Raw genomic sequence first — 20,943 nt, forward strand, 5'->3', positions numbered from 1 at the left:
GCTGGGTTCAAAGTCCCCAGGTCAGTTCCTGGAACTGGGTGGTCCGGAATGTCTCCAGGGCAGTTTCTGGAACTGGATGGTCCGGAGAATTTCGGTCTGATGCAACCTGTGAATCTGATTGTGTTCCCCTGCCTCGGGCCAGTTGGCCTTACAACGTGAACATTTTGGGGGGAATTTTTACATTACATAAGCATTCTGTAAGGTTTTTTCTGACACTAAATACATGGTGTTTTCCACATCAATTCTCTCTTTTTTTCTTTCTTTCACTCTTTTTAAGATTCTTTTCCCATACAGTCTATTACAGAGTATTGAGCAGAGTTCCCTGTGCGGTACAGTAGGTCCTTATTAGATATCTATTTTATATATAGTAGTGTATATATCCACATCAGTTCTCTAATTCTTTGACACCAACTGGAAGTTCAACAAGTCATTTCAATTCTGACAGCAGCTATATGGAGTTCTTGCAGACTCTACTGGTTAAGGACTCAATCACACAGACTGTCATTACTTCAGGTGTCGGTCACAAGTCCCAGTTTGCCATCTGTACTTCTGACCCACAGGCTATGAATTCAGGGGTTTCCATGACCCTTTCTCTCAGGTTCAATAATTTGATAGAAGGATTCATGGAATTCAGGAAAACACTTTACTTATATTTGCCAGTTTATTATAAAGGATAATTTGGGAAGAGCCAGAGGAAGAGACACCTAGGGCAGGGTGTGGGGGGAGGCATGCCCTTTCCTGGTACACCACTCTCCCAGTACTTTGATGTATTCACCAGCCCAGAAGCTCTCCAAACCCTATCATTTAGTTTTTATGGAGATTTTATTACATAGGCATGATTGATTAAATCATTGGCCATTGGTGACTGACCTCAATAGCCAGTCCTTCTCCTCTCCCTGGAGGTGAGGTGTGACTGAAAGTTTCTGCCCTCTAATCTTGGTTTGGTCTTTCAATGGACCAACCCCCATCCTAAAGCTATCTATTACCACCCCCCTCCCCATTATCTTATTAGCATACAAAAGACATTCTTCTTACTCAGGATATTCCAAGGACTTTAGGAGCTCTGTGCCAGGAAATGAGAGACAAAAACCAAATATTATTTTTTATTATACCACAACCATTTAATTTGCATTTACATTTATTCTTTTGCATTCCTTATTCCTCTTATTTGCTTTTCTTGATTTACCCACTGGGACCTTCATTAGAATGATCAAAGAAGTGGTGATAATGAGCATTCTTCCCATGTTCCTGCACTCAGAGGGAATGGTTTTAATGTTTCATCTTTAAGGATGATGTTTGCTGTAGTTTTTCTTATAGATGTCTTTTATCAGATTAAGGTTTCCTTAATTTGGTGAAAGTTTTATCATGAATGAATGTTGAAGTTTAGCAAATGCTTTTTCTGCATCTATTGAGATCCTCTGATTTTTCTCTTTTACTCTGTTACTGTGGCAAGTTATACCAATTTGTTTCCTAAAGTTAAAATGACCTAGAATTGCTGTGATAAGTCAGACTAGGTCACAATGTATCATATTTCAGAACATATTACTAGATTCAGTTTGCTAATATTTGCATGGATATTTACATCAATGTTTATGTGTGAAATTGGGTGTAATTTTCCTTATATATTTTTATCTTTCAAATTTTGGTGTAAGAGTTTGATAGATTCATAAAGGAATGTGCCATCTCTATTCTTTGGAAGAGTTGGTATAATATTGGAATATTTTTCCCTTAAAATTTGGTGCAGCTTTCTAGTAGAGCAGTCTGAACCTGGATGGTGCTGGTGGTATTGTTATGGGAAGATTTTTTTTAAACTTCTAATCAGTTTCTTTAGTGGTTATGTGATTATTCAGATTTTTAATTTCTTCTTGAAGTTTTTTTCTCAGTTCATCTTTAAATACAAATCTATTGGATTAAATCTTCATAATATCTTAGTTTATCTTTTTAATGTGTATGACTTCTGTGGTGACAGCTCCTTTTCTTTTTTTTCTTTTTAATTTTTTTTTTGGCTGCACTGGGTCTTCGTTGCTGTGTGCAGGCTTTCTCTAGTTGCAGCGAGTGGGTGCTACTCTTCCTTGTGGTGCGCGGCCTTCTCATTGTGGTGGCTTCTCATGTTGCGGAGCATGGGCTCTAGGCACGTGGTCTTCAGTAGCTGCAGCACGTGGTCTCAGTAGTTGCCGCACACAGGCCCTAGAGGGCACGGGCTTCAGCAGTGCCGCTCGCGGGCTCTAGAGCACAGGCTCAGTGGTTGTGGCACACAGGCTTAGTTGCCCCGCAGCAGGTGGGATCTTCCCGGACCAGGGCTCAAATCTGTGTCCCCTGCATTGGCAGGCGGATTCTTAACCACTGCGCCACCAGGGAAGTCCCTACAGAAGGTGTCTTAATGCTGTTCTCTACTGTAGCTGTAGAATAAAATATTCTACTTAATAAACCCAAGTAGGGAAAAATCCCTGCATCTTATCACAGATGTAAAAAGCCATCCCAGTGGAATGATCATATTGGATCCCTGATGAGTACAGAGAATATGTTGTGCAGCACAATAGTGTTCCTTCAGGGGACATTAATTATAACTAATACTTCTGTCTAACATTGGATAATATTGCATTTAACATCATCAAATAACTATAAAACATTGTTGAAAGAAATTAAAGATGATCTAAATAAATGGAAAAATGTTTAAGTATCGGAAGACTTACTATTGTTAAGATGGCAACATTCCCCAAATTGATATACAGATACAATACAATCCCTATTAAAACTCCCAGCTGGCTTCTTTGCAGAAATTAACAAACTGATCCTAAAATTTATATGAAAATTCAAGGGACCAAGAATAGCCAAAAATCTTGAAGAAAAACAAAGTTAGTGGACTCATATTCCCTGATTTCAAAACTTTCTACAAAGCTACAATAATCAAGATTGTGTGGGACTTCTCTGGTAGCACAGTGGTTAAGAATCTGCCTGCCAATGCAGGGGACACAGGTTCAAGCCCTGATTCGGGAAGATCCCACATGCCTCGCAGCAACTAAGCCCGTGTGCCACAGCTACTGAGCCTGTGCTTTAGAGCCCATGAGCCACGACTACTGAAGCCCGAGTACCACAACTACTGAAGCTCGAGTGCCTAGAGCCCATGCTCTGCAACAAAAGAAGCCACCTCAATGAGAAGCCCGCGCACCACAATGAAGAGTAGTCCCACTTGCCGCAACTAGAGAAAGCCCGCACGCAGCAACGAAGACCCAATGCAGCCAAAAATAAGTAAATTAATAATAAAAGACTGTGTGGTGCTGGCATAAGTATAGATATATGGAATAGAATTAAGAGTCCAGAAATAAACTTGCACACTTATAGTCAATTAATTTTTGAAAAGGTTTCAAGACAATTCAATGAGGAAAAAATAGTCTTTTCAACATATATTGCTGGGCCAACTAGATATCTATATGTAAGGGAATAAAGTTAGATCCCTTCCTCACACATACACAAACATGTATACACGCATTAACTCAAATGGATCATAGACCTAGTGTATGTAATAGATCAAACAATAAAGCTCTTAGAAGAAAATATAGAAGTAAATCTTAATGACCCTGGGTCAAAGCCTTCTTTGATATGACACCCCAAACATAGGCAATTAAAAACTTCAGTGTTTCAAAGGACTGTATCAGGAAATAGTATGGGGACTTCCCCGGTGGGCCAGTGATGAAGACTCTGTGCTCCCACTGCAGGGGGCTCAGGTTCTATCCCTGGTTGGGGAACTAAGATCCCACATGATGCGTGGCCAAAAAAAAAAAAAATTATGTATATAATATTATCCATTTTATTCATTCTCACATAATGGGAGAAAATATTTGCAAATTATAAGATATTCATAACTAGAACATGTAAAGAATTCTTACAACTCAATATAAAAGACAAATAATCCAATTAAAAAATGGGTAAAGAATCTGAATATACATTTCTCCAAAGAAGATATACAAATGGCCAATGAGTACATGAAAAGGTGCTCAACATCATTAAGCGTCAGGGAAGTGTAAATCAAAATCCCAGTGAGATACCACTTCACACCCACTAAGATGGCTACAATCAAAAAGAAAGATAATAAGTGTTAGTGAGGGTATAGAAAAATTGGAACTCTCCTACACTACTGGTAGGAATGTAAATGGTGCAACCACTTTGGAAAATAGTTGGGCAGTTCCACAAAATATTAAGCATAGAGTTACCTATAAACCAGAAATTCCACTTCTAGGATTATATCAAAGAGAAATGAAAACATATGGCCACACAGAAACTCATACACAAATGTTCATAGCAGCTGTAGGGGAGGAAAAAAATATTTTCCTTTTACTCTTCTAAGTTCTTGGCTGGAGTTCTGTAACAAAAGACAGATTAGTAAGAGAAAAACAAATAAAGTTTATTAACACGTATATCTCATATATACATGGGAGAAACTCAGGAATAGTAATTTAAAGGTTTGTTTAAAACTTGGGCTTATATAGCATCTTAGCGAAGGAGCAAATTTTTAGAAAAGTGACAAAGAAAGGATCTTGAGTCTCTAGGGGTGGCAAATTGTGGGAAGGTAAATATGTGAGGAACTAATGGAAGACAAGGGCTCGTCAGTAAAGTTTGCTGTAGAGAACCTCTGGTGCTGTCTCTGGGCTGATAAAGGTCTGGAGTTATCAGTGATTAAATTCTGTGCAAATTTATGTCTTGCCTGCTTTTAGGCAAATGGGGGAAAGCAGAGAGCTTTTTTGTATCTGCTTCTTCTTAGTTGCCTTCAGTTCAAAATAATCTTTATGACAAAGTGGCATGTTTTGGGTTGGCAAATTCTGCTATCTTTCACAGAATTATCATAATAGCCAAAAATTGGAAATACCCCAAACACCCATCAACTGATGAAAGGATAAAGAAAATGTTGTATCTCTATACAATGGAATATTATTTGACAATAAAAAGAAATGAAGTACACACTACAACATAGATGAGCCTTGAAAACATCATGCTAAGTAAAAGAAGCCACATATTATATGATTCTGTTTACAGGAAATGTCCAGAATAAGCAAATCCATAGGTACAGGAAATAGATTAGTGTTTGCCATAGGCTAGGGGGAGGTTTGAATGGGGAGTGACTGCTAAGAGGTACAGAGTTTAGGGGTTTATTTGTAGAATATGAAATTGTTCTGGAATTAGATGGTGGTAATGTTTGCACAACCTGGTGAATATACTAAAAACAAATTGTACACTAAAATTGTACACTAATTAGTGAATTTTATGGTATGTGAAGTATATATTGATTAACAAGACAGAGAAATTGCTATATTTTAAAATTTTCTTGCCCTACTGGTGTTTCCTAACCCTATAACAGTCTGGAGTACTTTAAAAGAAATATTTCAAAAATATGTCTACTTGGGACTTCCCTGGTGGTCCGGTGGGTAAGACTGCATGCTCCCAATGCAGGGGGCTCAGGTTCGATCCCTGGTCAGGGAACTAGATCCCACATGCGTGCCGCAACTTAGAGCCTGCGTACCACAACTAAAGATCCTGAGTGCAGCAACGAAGATCCCATGTGCTGCAATTAAGGCCCAGCACAGCCTAAATAAATAAATGAATAAATATTAAAAAAAAAATGTCTACTTGACTTTTTTTTTTTTAAAGAGAAAGAAGCCAGTTACACCTACATATTGTGTACTCTATTTATTTCACTTATTTACTTATTTCTTTATTTATTATTTTCCCCCAGGACTTTATCCTGTGCGCGTGGTGGGGAAAGGGAGGTGAGGGAAGGGAGAATGGGGCAAGGAAGATGCCCACCCGTGCTACACTGGTGGGGTGGTAGCAAAGATTGTTGCCTTGGAGAGGAACATGGCAGGGGAGAGGACCTGTGGGTTGTTCTCTGCAGCCCCAGACGCCCAGAAGGGTGGAGAGAGGAGGAGGGTTCATGTCCATAAGGAACCGTTGGCTGTTGGGGAAACTTTCCTGCCAGGTCAGGCACAGCACTGGGGGCTGTGTTTGGAGCTTGGGTCTTCTTTATGAGTTTACTAATGTTTACAGAACTGTGCAGCAGGAAAATGGAAGACTGGGGGCAGGTGAAAATCGAAAGCTGGCCGGAAGGGCATGGGGAGCCCCTGATGGGAAGGTGTGCCTGTGGGCTTTCAGGACTCCATTATATGAAATGTCCAGAATAGGAAGCTGTAAAGAGACAGGAAGTGGATTAGTGGTTCTTTAGGGGTGGGGGTTGCCTAGGTTACAGAGTTTCTTTGCGTGGGGGGTGGGATGATGAAAATGCTCTAATATTGATTGTGGTGATGGTCGCACAACACTGAATATACTGAAAATCATTGAATTGTACACTTTAAATTGTATGACGTGAATTATATTTAAATAAAATTGTTATATTAGGGAAAAAAACCTACAAGGGATAAAGTGTGAGGGGCAGGCATTAACCTTGGGGTAGGGAGAATGGATGCTAGTCTATCACTGTGTACTCTGATTTTAATGTCTCAGGATACTTGAAATAGCTACCCAAAATGTCATCTGCTTTGCCTAAGACAGTGCTTAAAATTCTTCTCCTGGTGATTTTTTAAAAGTCAAACCTTTAGTTCCTAAAAATTCCCTGTTTAAATGCCAGTACTTTAGTAAAAGATGGTATTTTAATTAATCAGTTACTATTTTTATAGATACTAGTAGGCTGTTGATAGAAATTAAAGCTTTGGGTAAGAGAAACAGAATGGGGTATTAGAGTATGGGTAAGGGTTGAGAGTGGCCAGTACCAGAAAGTGAGGTGCTGAATAAGGATGTGAGACTCTTCAGAAGAAAACTTCATTTACATCAGAGTATTCCTAAAGTTGGTGCTATTATTTATGACTACATTGCTTAAACCCTATACTCTTTTGATAAAATTAAGATTTTTTGCTCTTTACCAAAAAAACTGAAAGAATGAGAATTGCTCAGGCTCAAGGTTGCAGGTGAGACATTTGCTTAACATCTTTTTTAAAAATATATTTTTAAGATATTTATTTATTTCATTTGTTTATTTGCTTTTTTGGCTGCATTGGGTCTTAGTTGTGGCGTGTGGGCTCCAGAGCATATGGGATCTGTAGTTGTGGCATGCGGGATTAGCTGCCCTGTGGCAGTTCCCTGACCAGGGTTTGAACCAGCATCCCCTGCATTGGAAGGCAGATTCTTAACCACTGGACCACCAGGGAAGTCCCATGATTAGCACCTCTAATGTGTTCTTTTAAGAAAATTACTTCCTAATTCATTGCCACAAAGTGATTTATAAGATAATGATTTGGAGAGGTTTTTAACTGGGAGTGGCATCTAGAGCATGCTAGCCATCAGCTATAAATAGACTTGTAAAACTAAGAGAGTGCATCATTGAGAATACCCTGGATTTTTTTTTTGACACCCAGCCTATATAGCCAGTATAAACATTTTTTTAAGTTCATATCAGAAAAATTCCTTTCTTTTTAAACATTTCCTCTTTCCTTTGTTCTGTATACTCATTCTAGAAAATTCAGACAACTTAGAAAGTTATGATGAAAGTAAAATTTACGTGAAATCTTGTCATTAGTAAAAATACGGTAAGATTTGATAAAGATCCTTTAGGTATCTCTCTATGTATGTACATATATGTACATAATTTTATATAAATGGATTTATACATACTATATATTGTGGAAAAAGAAGACTTGGAATTGTATTTGGTTATGAATCTGTTAGAGGCATTTCTTTTCTTTATTTATAATTTGCAAGCTTGCCAAGAGAAAACTAGATCCAAGATCTGTGATTTTTCTAACTAGGGAATCTATACAGCATATATGGTTATTGGTTAATTAATATAAAGCTAGTAAGAGCATCTTAATAGCTTATTTGATTAATGCTGGTACAATTTATAAACTAACAAAAATCTGTTATAGACATATTTGTGACTCTCTTTAATTCTCTAAATCATATTGTAAAATTTTGCTGTTAGCCCAAGTCTTGGAGTGAAGGGGCTACATTCCAGAATGGTAAAGATAGACTCTGTAGCATAACGGTTTGACATACACACACACACAAAATCCTTGTCTCTTTACATGATCTGTCAAGAAAATTGTTATAACAGAGAAAGTCTGAACACAGACAACAGAACATAGTCAAATTTAATCTTACCTAAGTCCTTCACCTTAGCCTGAATAGCTACATAAGAAGGATCTGTATTTAGCTTTCTGAGTAGTAAATATTCTTATCCTTCAATTTTCTTACAGAGAAAGGCAATTTATAGCATAGTGTCTAAATAAACATAGTGCCTGCATAATTGATATTTACCCAAGCCTTAGTAGGATGAGGAAGTCTGCTCTAGAAGAGCAGACCCCCTGAAAGCACTTTGTCTCATGATGCCACTATTCCCTGTGTTGTATAAAATGGTCCACAGGAACTTTTATTCATTCTGTATTAAAAAAAATCTGGTATGGTGCCATCTATGATATATGCTCTTTGTCAAGTGCATGCTTAGATGACATGTGCAAACGCACACATGGAACCTTTTGTGATTTTGATTGGAATTGCATTGAATCTATAGATTGATTTGAGAAGAACTCACATTTTATTAGGTGACTCTTCCAACTCACAGACTAAGTATATAATTCCATGTATTTAAGTGTGTTTTAGTGTTTTTCAATAAAGTTTTATTAAAATATGTCTTGCATATTTTGGGTAATTTTATCCCTAGGCACTTTATATGTTTTTTGATACTGTTATGAACAATATCCTTTGTAAAGTTAAAATTTCTAATCATTTTTGGTATATAAAAATGTAGCTGATTTTTGTATTTTTTTTGGTTTGTTTTTATAATATCTTTTATTGGTAATGATGGACTTGAGGTAATCAACAGTTCAACTACAGTCTATAAAGGGTTTTTGTAAAAATGCATTCATTTTCTGATAATAAATAAATCCAGACTCTGTACAGTTTAGAAAAACTATGATGGTGGCAAATAGAAGAATAGAAAGATAATAAATCTTGGGTTCAAAATGAAATGATTAAATCAAAGAAGAGAGTTAAACATATTTTTGGAGTCCCCTCATTGGGGAGTCATGTAACGGACACCATTCCCTCTCAAGGCTCTCGAGTGGGCACTAGAGTAATGTTGACTTTAAAGCCTTCTCCTCTAATATCCCCTCTGGTTCAATTTTTTATCATGAAACAGATCCTTTCGGCATGAGATGAAAAAATAAAAGTGCAGATTCGTTCAGGTGGAATTAGTTCAGTTAGATCTTTTTGTGTCCTAATAATTCAAACTGAAATTAAGGGCTTCCTACAGCATTCCTATAAGCTTCTGAAAACACAGCCAAAGGGCACTCAGAAAGATGAAACATTTTTCCTATTTCTGTAAATATTCAAGGGATTGAAAAATCAACACCTAGAAAAAAACAAGGCAAAAATTCATCAGCACCAAGTAGAAAAGATCTTCAAATGGAGCAGGTCTGTTATGTGTCCTGATATCCTTGTGTTGATGAATAGGTTCACAATCTCCCCCTAGGAAAAGTCCACTGCCTAAGGTTAACACCTTTAGGCAAAAGGTAAAGCTCAGCAAATTACTTCATTTTACATTTTGATTCATCCATAGTTTTTTAAAAAAAGGAAATTCAAGGTTTTGGCACTCCTTTAAACACATTTTCTTTGGAGGATGTATGGTTTCAGGTTAGAGTGTCTTCCTTCCCTACTTCATTATTTGTTAAAGTGGGAAGTATCAACTTTATTACTAGTAGTTTCAGCTACAATTTCAAAAGTTGCATGTAGTCACAATACAACAGTTTACGTTTAAATCAGACTCTAGTAGTAGTTAAAACTGTTCAAAGGTGGCCATTACAAAATCCTGGTAGTCTTTCTTGCCTATCAGATATGATTGAGTTGTTGGTGGCTAGAACTCAAGTCACATACAGTCAGCCACATTATTGGATCCACGACCTACATCTCAAATTTGCCTAGTTAGGCACACACAGCTACACCCGCTCCAGCTCTGCAGTGAGACACAGATCCAACAAGCTCCCACCTATTCAGCACTGGATCAAATGCATCTACTGTATTTAAGTATGCATTGCCATTATGACCACCAACTGCAAAGATTTTGCCCATCACTGTTGCGATCCCCACTCCACCCCCAGGAGTGGTAAGGGCTGCTACATAATCCCACTTGTTGCTTCGAGGATCATACCGCTCAACTGAACTCAGAGGAGAATTATCATCAAAACCACCAACAACATGTAAGCAACCATGGAGCTCACTAACTCCATTGCCTGCTCTTCGCTGACCCATTTCTTTAACTTCTATCCATTTATCGAGATGTGGATCACACCTCTCCACACTAGATAGAGAAGCTACTCCATCCTTGCCACCTACTGCATAAACATGGTTCACAAGAGCCACAGAGCCAACTCCTCCACGGGGAGTATTCACTGGTGCCACTGTACTCCACTGATCAGATTCTATGTCATATCTCTCAACATTGTTGACGCAAGTGTTGTCATCTAACCTTCCAATTGCATAAATTGGGCCCCCCAAGGAGGCCAAGGCAATTCCTCGCCTCTTTGTGTTCACTGATGCCTTCATCATCCATTTAATAGTGAGACAATCAAACATCTCCATACTACCTAAATGTTCATTTCCATCATGTCCACCCACTGCATACACTTTACCTTCCACCGAGATTACACCCACACGTAGCCTTCGACTGTTCGTTTCTGGTCCAAAGAACCAGCTGTTTTTGTTGATAGAATAGCATTCGATACAGCAAAAGGGGTCACTTGATCCACCTCGACCACCTACACAAAATAGCACACCAGCAGTATGTTTCCTTGGGGTAGTCCGGGAGGAGTATTCAAAGTCAGGTACTGCCGTGCTACTCAAGTGAAGGTGGTAATTTCTTGCTTCATCCAATAAATCTCTACATTTTACGTTCTGTTTGACAATCTGTTCTTTTGCCACAGCACCCATAAGAAAATCAACTGGCAACAGCAGCAAACGAACAAAGTCTTCACACTCCACCACTTCAGGAAAATGCTCACAGGCATACTGATCTGCCATGTCCATTAAGTCTATACGATTGTGACTTTCTGCAAAGGCTCTTACTGCCAGACAACTGGAGGGATGAAAATGTAACTTCATGTATTCACAGCAAGCTCTAGCCACCAGTTCAACCTTCAATGTGATATCACAGAGTTCTCCATTTTCATAAAACTGAAGAAGAGAACCATGAAAATCTTTCCAAGCTTCATTGGCATCAGAGATAAAGGAGTCTTCTCCATCACCATCACCAAGTGAAGATCTGTTCTTTATTTGCTGGTGCTGTTGCCTTTTCCCCTTTGTGAAGCGATTCCTAGCTTGTTTTGCATTCATAGGTTCTGAAGCCATTTGTAACACTCTTCTTTTAATACAGCTCTCTTCTCAAACATCCCATTAATCTTTTGTAAAGGATGGGGAAAAGGCAGAATGTAGATGCAGTTCACTAAACTTCAGACATTTTTCAAAACCTACTTAGCAGCCGCGCTACCAGGTTCTTGCAGCCCTGAGCAGTGCCGTACCAGCCCCACGCGAGCACCCGACGGACGCGCAATCTTTTGAGCCTTTGTATATTTTTGTATACAAAATATTTGCAATCTATAGTATTTTTTAAAGTTTTGCCATCTGTTGTTCTCTTTTCTCTTCTGGAACTGCCAGTATTTGCGTATTAGGTCTCCTGGATCTATCCTCTAAGTCTTGTATTTTCCATCATGATTTCTGTTTGTATTTAAGGTCTTTGCTTTGAGATAGTCCTTCTGCTTAATTTTCCAGCCACAATTCAGATCTGGACAGTAAACATTCTCTCCTTTAATTCATCTGCAAATTGTTTTCCTGGAAGATCATAGCTTTTCATTCCATAAATTCTTTATTTTTACCTGTTCTCATATATCCTTAAATGTCAGCTCAATATTCTTCAGGATTTACCTTCTTATTTACCCTTTTTATTGCTAAATTTCTTCTTGCTTATCTGTGCTTCCACTTAGGATTAGTTTCCTTTTATTTGAAGAATTCCCTTTAGTATTTCTTTAATTCAGGTCTGCCAGTGGCAAGTTCTCTCAGTTTTTGTTTGTCTGAAAATGTATTTAATTTGTCTTCTTCTCTTTTTCTTGTCTTTATTTTTGAAGGACACTTTTTTATTGAGTATAGAATTCTAGCTTGGCAGTTATTATCTTGCAACACTTTGAATGTGTCATTCCATTATCTTTGGCTTTCCTCACTTTGTTGAGAAGCCAACTGTTAGCCTTACTGTTGTTCCTTTGCGCAGCTTGCAGGATCTTAGTTCCCCAACCAGGTATTGAAGCCAGGCACCCTGCAGTGGAAGCAAGGAGTCCTAACCGCTGGGCCACCAGGGAATTCCCGTTCTTTTTCTTTTTTATCTCTGTGAGCTTCAGTCTAGATGATTTTTCTGACCTGTCTTCTAGTTCACTAATTATCTTTTTATTTGTGTGCAGTGTGCTTTAGTTAAGCACTGTTGAGTTCTTAAATGTGATTTTTTTTCAGTTCTAGAATTTCCATTTCATACAGTTTCCTCTATGGAATTTCTCCATCTTGTCATTTAATTTCTCAAACCTATTCATTATGGTCATTTTAAAGTTCAAGTCTGATAATTCCAGTATCTGGCTCTTCTGTGGATCTGTTTCTCTTCTCTGATATCTCTTCAGTTTTTGTCATTTGATCTTGTCTGGAATACTAGTAATTTTTTGTTTAATACTGAAAATGGTTTATGAAAAATTAAAGAGATAATTTGAAGCCCTGAATGGTGTAGTCTTCTTCTTGCAAGGGTTTGTTTTTGCTTCTGACAGTCAGTTAGGGTAAGCTTAGACTCTCTTAATCAAGCCAGGGATTTTGTAATGAGAAGGTGAGCTTTAGTATTTATAGGAGCTGGTCTCTCCTTAGGTGTAGGCCTTTGAGGGTTTCAACTAAAAGTAAGGAGTGATTGCCAGGTTTCCTCTATCTTCTTAGGTCCTGAACCTCCAGGTTTTTTTCCCCCCACAAGTTCTGTAAGACTACAGGAAGACCAGTTTAGTTTTTCAGCCATTTAGCTACTGCTTTTTGCTCAGCTTCTCAAACTTTCGTTACTACTTTTGAATCAGTGATGCCTTAAGGGGAAAAGAAGCACTGAATGTCAGGCTTATCTCTTAGAACTCCTTTTCTGTCTGAGATTTTAGCCCCTCAAGTCCTTGCTGCCTTGGTACCTCTCTGATATCTACAAATAGATTTTTTTAATTTTAAATTTTGTTCATATTTTCCAGTTGTTTTTTGCTGTAGTCTTGGTCTGCAAGAAACTCCACCATTACTGAGAGCAGAACTCCCTACAGAATAACTTTAAAAATAAGACAATCGAAGCAAAGCAGTGATACTCAGAGCCTACCTTAAGTTATTTGCCTTTATGTAAATATTATGTCAGTGTCAGCAAAGATGATTTTCTATTTACCTTTGAGACGCCTTGACTTTCAAGGACATCAAGTGAATTTTTCTTTAAAAATCTCTCCTTTTGTTGGTCTTATTTCTGCTATATCTGTTTTCTTTATTCTCTCCCCCACTACTTCCTTCATAATTCTGAGAGTCTTCTAATTTGACTTAGACAAGATGTGTCTAAATTATCCCATTAAATTGTCTCTGCAGGTGATAAAATGATGGCTCACTCTCTCCCTTTAGCTCTAGAGAATAAGGCAATCATCAATGAGACTGAGTGAAAACATTCCTTAGCTTGATTTCCCAATACTAAATCTCAAGTAATCTTTTTAGGTTTATATATAGTTGTAATAATAGCTTGATAGTGTATCTCTTTGTAACAAATTTTCATGTGACTAACAAGCCTACAACAATTTCCTATTCTCTAGAAGTGTCTAAAAATAATAAAATGTATTACATGATCTTGCCCCATCTGGCCAAGGCTAACAGACCCAAAGGAGAAATTCTAACCCCAACTGGGCCAGTCAGATCACCACTGCCAGAAATTTGATATTTGTGACAATTAAATATAGGGATAGAGTTTTTAGATCTGAGTAATATGATACACAGCCTCTAAGATGGGGCCTCCATTGTACCCCTTCTTCTAGTATTCATGTCCTGTGTTCTCCCCTTGACAGTAGGTTGGGCCTAGTGAGTCACTTCTAACAGACTACAGCAAAAGTAATAAGATGTTGTTTCTGAGGTTAGTTTGGAAAAAGACTGTGGGTTCTGTTTTAAGGGCTCTCTTTTTCTCTCTTGCTCCCTTGCTCTGAGGGAAGCCAATTGCCAGGTTGTGCTGCCCTTTGAAGAGGCCCATGTGTCAAGGAACTGCATGCAGGAGGTCTCCAGCTAACAGGCAGCAAGGAACTGAGGCCCTCGATTGAACAGCTGTCCAGATACTAAATTCTGCCAACAACCATGGGAGTGAGCTTGGAATAGAATTCTCCCTCAGTTGAGTCTTCAGATTAGACTGCAGCCCTGGCCAACAGCATGACTGAAACCTCATGAGAGATCTCTTCTAGTAGAACCTATCTTGGCTGCACCCATATTCCTGACCCTCACTTCATCTCTTCAACTGCTTGTTGCTCTAATCTTTCCATTACGGCATTACAACTGATCAGCTTCCTTGGTTCTCACCTTGTTTTCTTGTGTTTCCTTCATCAAGGGTTTCCCCATGAGTTCCAGTATGTAACTCATTTGGTTTGCTTTCTTGTATATTGTCACTGGGCTGGGTCATTCCTTCTGTGATATGCTGCAGCAAGGATTTCTATGAATGCCACCCAGAGTCCTGGGTTTGTCCTTCCTCTCTAGGTCAGACCTTGGATATCTTGGCCTTCAACATCCTGGACACTTAAAGGAGCATTTAGCTGTTGTTTCCCTAAATAATGCCTAACATGGGAGCCAATCTGCCTAGCAGGCCTTGCCTGGGTCCCTGATGTATTCTCTTTGAACTATCTGGGTACCTCACCTGATCTCTTCAAGCTCCTTTTTCCAGGGTTAGCTTCTCTTTGCCGTACTACCTTGGACCCTTCTGATTCATTATGCCTGTTACTCGATAGGAGCCTAGAGCCCATGCTCCACAACAAGAGAAGCCACCACAATGAGAAGCCCGTGCACCGCAATGAAGAGTAGGCCCCGCTTGCTGCAACTAAAGAAAGCCTGTGTGCAGCAACGAAAACCCAACAGAGCCAAAAAGAAATAAAAACAAACAAAAAAACTGTATATTTTCTCTCCAGATGTGTGGGTAAGCCCTGTATCAGATATCTATTGCTGTGTAACAAACTACCGCAAAACTTATTGACTTAAAACAACAATTATTTTTTTTTATGGTTACGTGGGTTTTGGACAGTTCTGTACTATGTGGTGTCATCTGGTTAACTCATGTAATTGCATTCAGCTGGGATTTCAGCTGGTGCTGCAATGCCTAGGACAGTCACATTCCCATGTTTGGGGTCTTTGTGCTCGCTGTTGGATGGGGTGTCCTGGTTTTTTTCCACATGACCTCTCTGAATGAAAACAAGCTGCCAGACTTCTTAAGGGCTTGACCTAGATCTGGTGTAGCTTCTCTTCTGTCACATCCTATTAGTCAAAGCAGTCATAAGGCCAACTGAGTTTTAAGGAGAGAGGAATAGACTCCACCTCTTGATGGGAGACATAGCATGTACCTACAGGGATGAGAGAAACAGTTAGTGGCTATCTTTGGCGTTGGTCTACCATGAATGTATTCACACAGAATTTTGCATACAACATCAGGGAGTTCACCAACCCCGAGAATCCTTTATGAAGTACCTATGTTTTGTTTGTTCGTTTTATGTTTTTTGTGTGTGTGTGTGGTACGCGGGCCTCTCACTGTTGTGGCCTCTCCCATTGCGGAGCACAGGCTCCGGACGCACAGGCTCAGCGGCCATGGCTCACAGGCCCAGCCGCTCCGCAGCATGTGGGATCCTCCGGGGGGCACGAACCCGCGTCCCCCGCATCGGCAGGCGGACTCTCAACCACTGCGCCACTAGGGAAGCCCCTGTTCGTTTGTTTTTTTGTTTCTAAAATATTTATTTATTTATTTGGCTACAATGGGTCTTAGTTGTGACACATGGGATCTTCGTTGCCGCGTGCAGAATCTTTAGTTGCAGGATGCGAACTCTTAGTTGAGGCATGTGGGATCTAGTTCCTTGACCAGGGATTGAACCCAGGCCCCCTGCATTGGGAGCATGGAGTCTTAGCCACAGGACCGTCAGGCAAGTCCCTAAAATATCTATGTTTTCCAGAGTCCTAGGTTAAGAATCTCAGCTTTAAAATATAAACCAAGGGCTTCCCTGGTGGTGCAGTGGTTGAGAGTCCGCCTGCCGATGCAGGGGACACGGGTTCGTGCCCCGGTCCGGGAGGATCCCACATGCCGCAGAGCGGCTGGGCCCGTGAGCCATGGCTGCTGAGCCTGTGCGTCCGGAGCTTCTGCTCCGCAGTGGGAGAGGCCATAACAGTGAGAGGCCCGCGTACAGGAAAAAATAAAAAAATAAAAAAATAAAAAAAAAAAAATATATATATATATAAACGAAGTATAGTGTATCCCAGAAATGCAAGGTTTGTTTCATATTCAAAAGGCAGTGAACCCAGTTCACCATATTAGTAGGATAAAGGGAAAAAACCCATGTGATCATTTCAGAAAAAATTTTTGACAAAATCCAATATCTACTTATAAAAATAAAACTTCTCAGCAAATTAGGAATAGAAAGAAACTTTAACCTGATAAAGAGCATATATGAAAAACTGACAGCTAACTTCATGCCTAATAAATAGTAAACATTCTCTAAGATTGGAAACAAGACGAGGATATCTGCTCTCACTACCTGTAGTCATTGAGAATGACCTCCTGCTTTAGATACCCTAAGTTCTAACTCAGAATTAAGCTAGGTTATCAAAGGCCTACTTACCTGGACTGCACGATATAGGCTTCTGGTGGAATTACACTTTTTTTTTCCTGGAATGTACTCTAGTGTGATGTACAGTCTATATTGAAAAATACATAATATGACTCATATGGTTTTTTTTTCTTCTTAGATTCTACTTTATTTGGCAAAACTCGGAAACTAATAACCAATTCACTTCCCCCTACCTCCTCTTTGAAGAAGGCAGTTCTCCAGAGACAAAAATTCTGTGGCTTGGGGATTATCCACCATCTCCAGGCTTTAGACTCAGGCAGCTGATGGTCTGGTGGTCAGGCCTCCAGACCCAAAGCTCTCAGAGGCAATAGAAGAAAGTAAAAGGAAACTCTCATTTCAAAGACAGTGAAGTCTTCCCATTCCTCCTTCCCCCTGCCCACAACCTCCTACACTCCTAACCTAAATAAAAAGATAGTAGAGCACAATGTATGAGTGTGAGAGATACTCACACACAGACCTTCCTTTTAGCTAAAAAGCTGCAAAATCCCTCCCTGGAAGGAGGACAATTAGAAACACCAATCAAGGTTTGGTGGCACAAGGTGATAGTCGGAAACATGTGAGACTGGTAAAAATCCAGGGAGAAAATATTTCACCTTCAGCCCATTCTCAGGACTCTAGTGAACTTATATTAAAAATAATATAAAACTCCAAAACATTGCTGGTGGGAGTGAAAATTCACATCATCAGATAGAATCTGGTAGCACATTAGAGGAATGAATAATCACCATGACCAAGTTTTTTGTATTGGAAATGCAGTGATGACTCAGCATTAGAAAAGCTTTTAGAATAATTCATTATAATGTGCTGAAGGAGAAAAATCATGTCAGCCTCCAAGTATTACTGGAAACACATTTAATAAAATTCAATATCCATTCTGATAAAAATTCTTAACATTATATAAATAAGATAGAAATTCTTACATTGAGATATATCCTTTCCATACATTTGATTAAAAAAAGTACAAAACATATGTTGTCTCAAGGCCAAGAGTTACATTCCAATTAAAGATAGAGAAAAGGATAGGATGAGCACCATACTTTTTAATATGAAGAAATTGTTACATACAATATAATTATAAAATTTATATAATGGTCTCAAAATATTCTTTTTGCTGTCAATTTTTTACATTTTGATTTTCTCAAGTTCATTATAATCTCATAGATTAAATAGCAAGATAAATGTGGTTTTTAAAAAATATTTATTTATCTATTTGGTTGCACTGCGTCATGGGGGCTCCTTAGTTGTGGCTCGTGGGCTCCTTAGCTGTGGCATGCGAACTCTTAGTTGAGGCGTGCATGTGGGATCTAGTTCCCTGACCAGGGATCGAAACTGAGCCCCCTGCATTGGGAGCTCAGAGTCTTAACCACTGCACCATCAGGGAAGTCCCAAGACAAATGTGTGGGTTTTTTTAAAAATTAATTAATTTATTAATTAATTTATTTTTGACTGTGTTGGGTCTTTGCTGCCGCACCAAGGCTTTCTGCAGTTGCAGTGAGTGGGGGCTACACTTTGCTGTGGTGCGTGGGCTTCTCATTGCAGTGGCTTCTCTTGCTGTGGAGCACAGGGTCTAGGCATGTGGGCTTCAGTAGCTGTGGCATGCGGGCTCAGTAGTTGTGGCTCATGGGCTCTAGAGTGCAGGCTTAGTAGTTGTGGCACACGGGTTTAGTTGCTCCACGACATGTGGGTATCTTCCCAGACTAGGGCTTGAACCTGTGTCCCTTGCATTGGCAGGCGGATTCTTAACCACTCTGCCACCAGGGAAGTCCCAATAAATGTGTTTTAATACTAACAACACAATTTAAGAGTGAGCAAAGGACTTGAATAGACATTTCTCCAAAGAAGATACCCAAATGGCCAATAAGTACATTAAGAGATGCTAAACATCAGTAATCATTTGGGAAATGCAAATCAAAATCACAGTGAGATACCACCTAACACCCACTAGAATGGCTACTGTAAAAAAAAAAAAAAAGAAAAACAAGGGGAGTTCTCTGGTGGTCTAGTGGTTAGGATTCCGTGCTTTCACTGCTGTGGCCCAGGTTCAATCCCTGGTCGGGGAAATGTAAAATGGTTTAGTCTCTATGGAAAATAGTGTGGCAATTCCTCAAAAAAAATTAAACATAGAATTACCATATATTATGATCCAGCAAATCCACTTCTGGGTATAAAACTCAAAAAATTGAAATCAGGGTCTGGAAGAGATATTATACACCCATTTCATGACAGCATTATTCACAATAGCCAAAATGTGGAAGCAACCCTAATGTCCATCAATGAATGAATGGATAAACAAAATGTAGTTTATACATATAATGGAATATTATTCAGCCTTAAAAAGGAAGGAAATTTTGAAAAGGAAGGAAATGTTGACTATATTATAACATGGACGAACCTTGAGGTTGTTATGCTAAGTGAAATAAGCTATTCACAAAAAGACAAATACTGTCTTATTCTATTATTTGAGGTACTTAGAATAGACAAATTAAGAAACAGAAAGTGGAATAAATGGTGTTACTGAGTCTAAGCTTATACTGCTTGCCATACCACAGGCCAATAAATCAAGAGACACTTTGGTGCAAGGAATAGCGACTTTATTCAGAAACCCAGCAGACTGAGAAGATGGTGGACGAGTGTCCCAAAGAACCACTTTCCCCCAGTTACAATTCAAGCTTCTTTTATACTAAAAGGGGAGGGGGTGTGGTTGGTTGCTGCAAACTTCTCGGTGCCGGAATCCTTTGTTGTTGCAACTGTCCACATAGGTCTGATCACAATTTTCCTATAAACCTCTGACAAGACAACTATTATTCCTCTGTTATGCAACTTTTTAATTTTTTAATTGAAGTATAGGTGATTTACAATGTTGTGTTAGTTTCTGGTGTACAGCAAGTAATTCAGTTATATGTATATATTCTTTTTCATATTCTTTTTCATTATGGTTTATTATGGGATACTGAATATAGTTCCCTGTGCTATATAGAGTAGGACCTCGTTGTTTATCTATTTTATATATAATAGTTTGTGTCTGCCAACCCCAAACTCCTAATTTATCACTCCCCCACCTCCTTTCCCCTTTGGTAACCATCAGTTTGCTTTCTATGTCTGTGAGTCTGTTTCTGTTTCATAAATAACTTCATTTGTATCATATTTTAGATTCCACATATAAGTGACATCACATGGTTTTTGTGTTTCTCTTTGTTATTTTTTTTCACTTTTTTTTAAAACTGTTTTTATTTTTGGTCATGCCACGTGGCATGTGGGATCTTAGTTCCCTGACCAGGGATCAAACCTGGACCCTTGGCCGTGGAAGCGCAGAGTCCTAACCAATGGACGGCCAGGGAATTCCCCTGTCTTTCTCTTTCTGACTTAACATCTCTTAGTATGATAATCTCTAGGTCCATCCATGTTGCTGCAAATGACACTATTTCATTCTTTTTTATGGCTGAGTAGTATTCCACTGTGTATATATACACTATATCTTCTTTATCCATTCGTCTGTCAATGGACATTTAGCTTGCTTCCATGCCTTGGCTATTGTAACTAGTGTGGCTATGAACATTGCAGTGCGTGTGTCTTTTCGAATTAGAGTTTTCTCCAGATATATGCTCAGGAGTGGGATTGCTAGATTGTATGGCACCTCTATTTTTAGTTTTTTAAGGACCCTCCATACTGTTTTCCATAGTGACTGTACCAATTTACATTCCCACCAACAGCATAGGAGGGTTCCCTTTTCTTCACGCCCTCTCCAGCATTTGTTATTTGTAAACTTTTTAATGGTGGCCATTCTGACTGGTGTGAGGTGGTACCTCATTGTAGTTTTGACTTGCATTTCTCTAATAAGTAGTGATGTTGAGCGTCTTTTCATGTGCCTATTGACCGTCTGTATGTCTTCTTTGGAGAAATGTCTATTTAGGTCTTCTGCCCATTTTTTGATTGGATTGTTTTTGAGTTGTATGAACTATTTGTATATTTTGTTCTGAAACTTTTTATCTCTATAGGAATAGAAAAGATTTATACCTTTGAA

General features: G+C 38.9%; 1 pseudogene; it reads right to left on the minus strand.

Annotated features, from left to right (window-relative positions):
• Window positions 1-9,904: 9,904 nt before the first annotated feature.
• On the minus strand, window positions 9,905-14,075 carry LOC111174047 (kelch-like protein 8 pseudogene; annotated as a pseudogene).
• Between the last annotated feature and the right edge of the window lie 6,868 nt (window positions 14,076-20,943).

This window comes from Delphinapterus leucas, chromosome 11, assembly GCF_059928025.1.
Source record: "Delphinapterus leucas isolate spDelLeu-1000000601 "Yukka" chromosome 11, BTC_Dleu_Yukka2, whole genome shotgun sequence".
Lineage (NCBI taxonomy): Eukaryota > Metazoa > Chordata > Mammalia > Artiodactyla > Monodontidae > Delphinapterus > Delphinapterus leucas.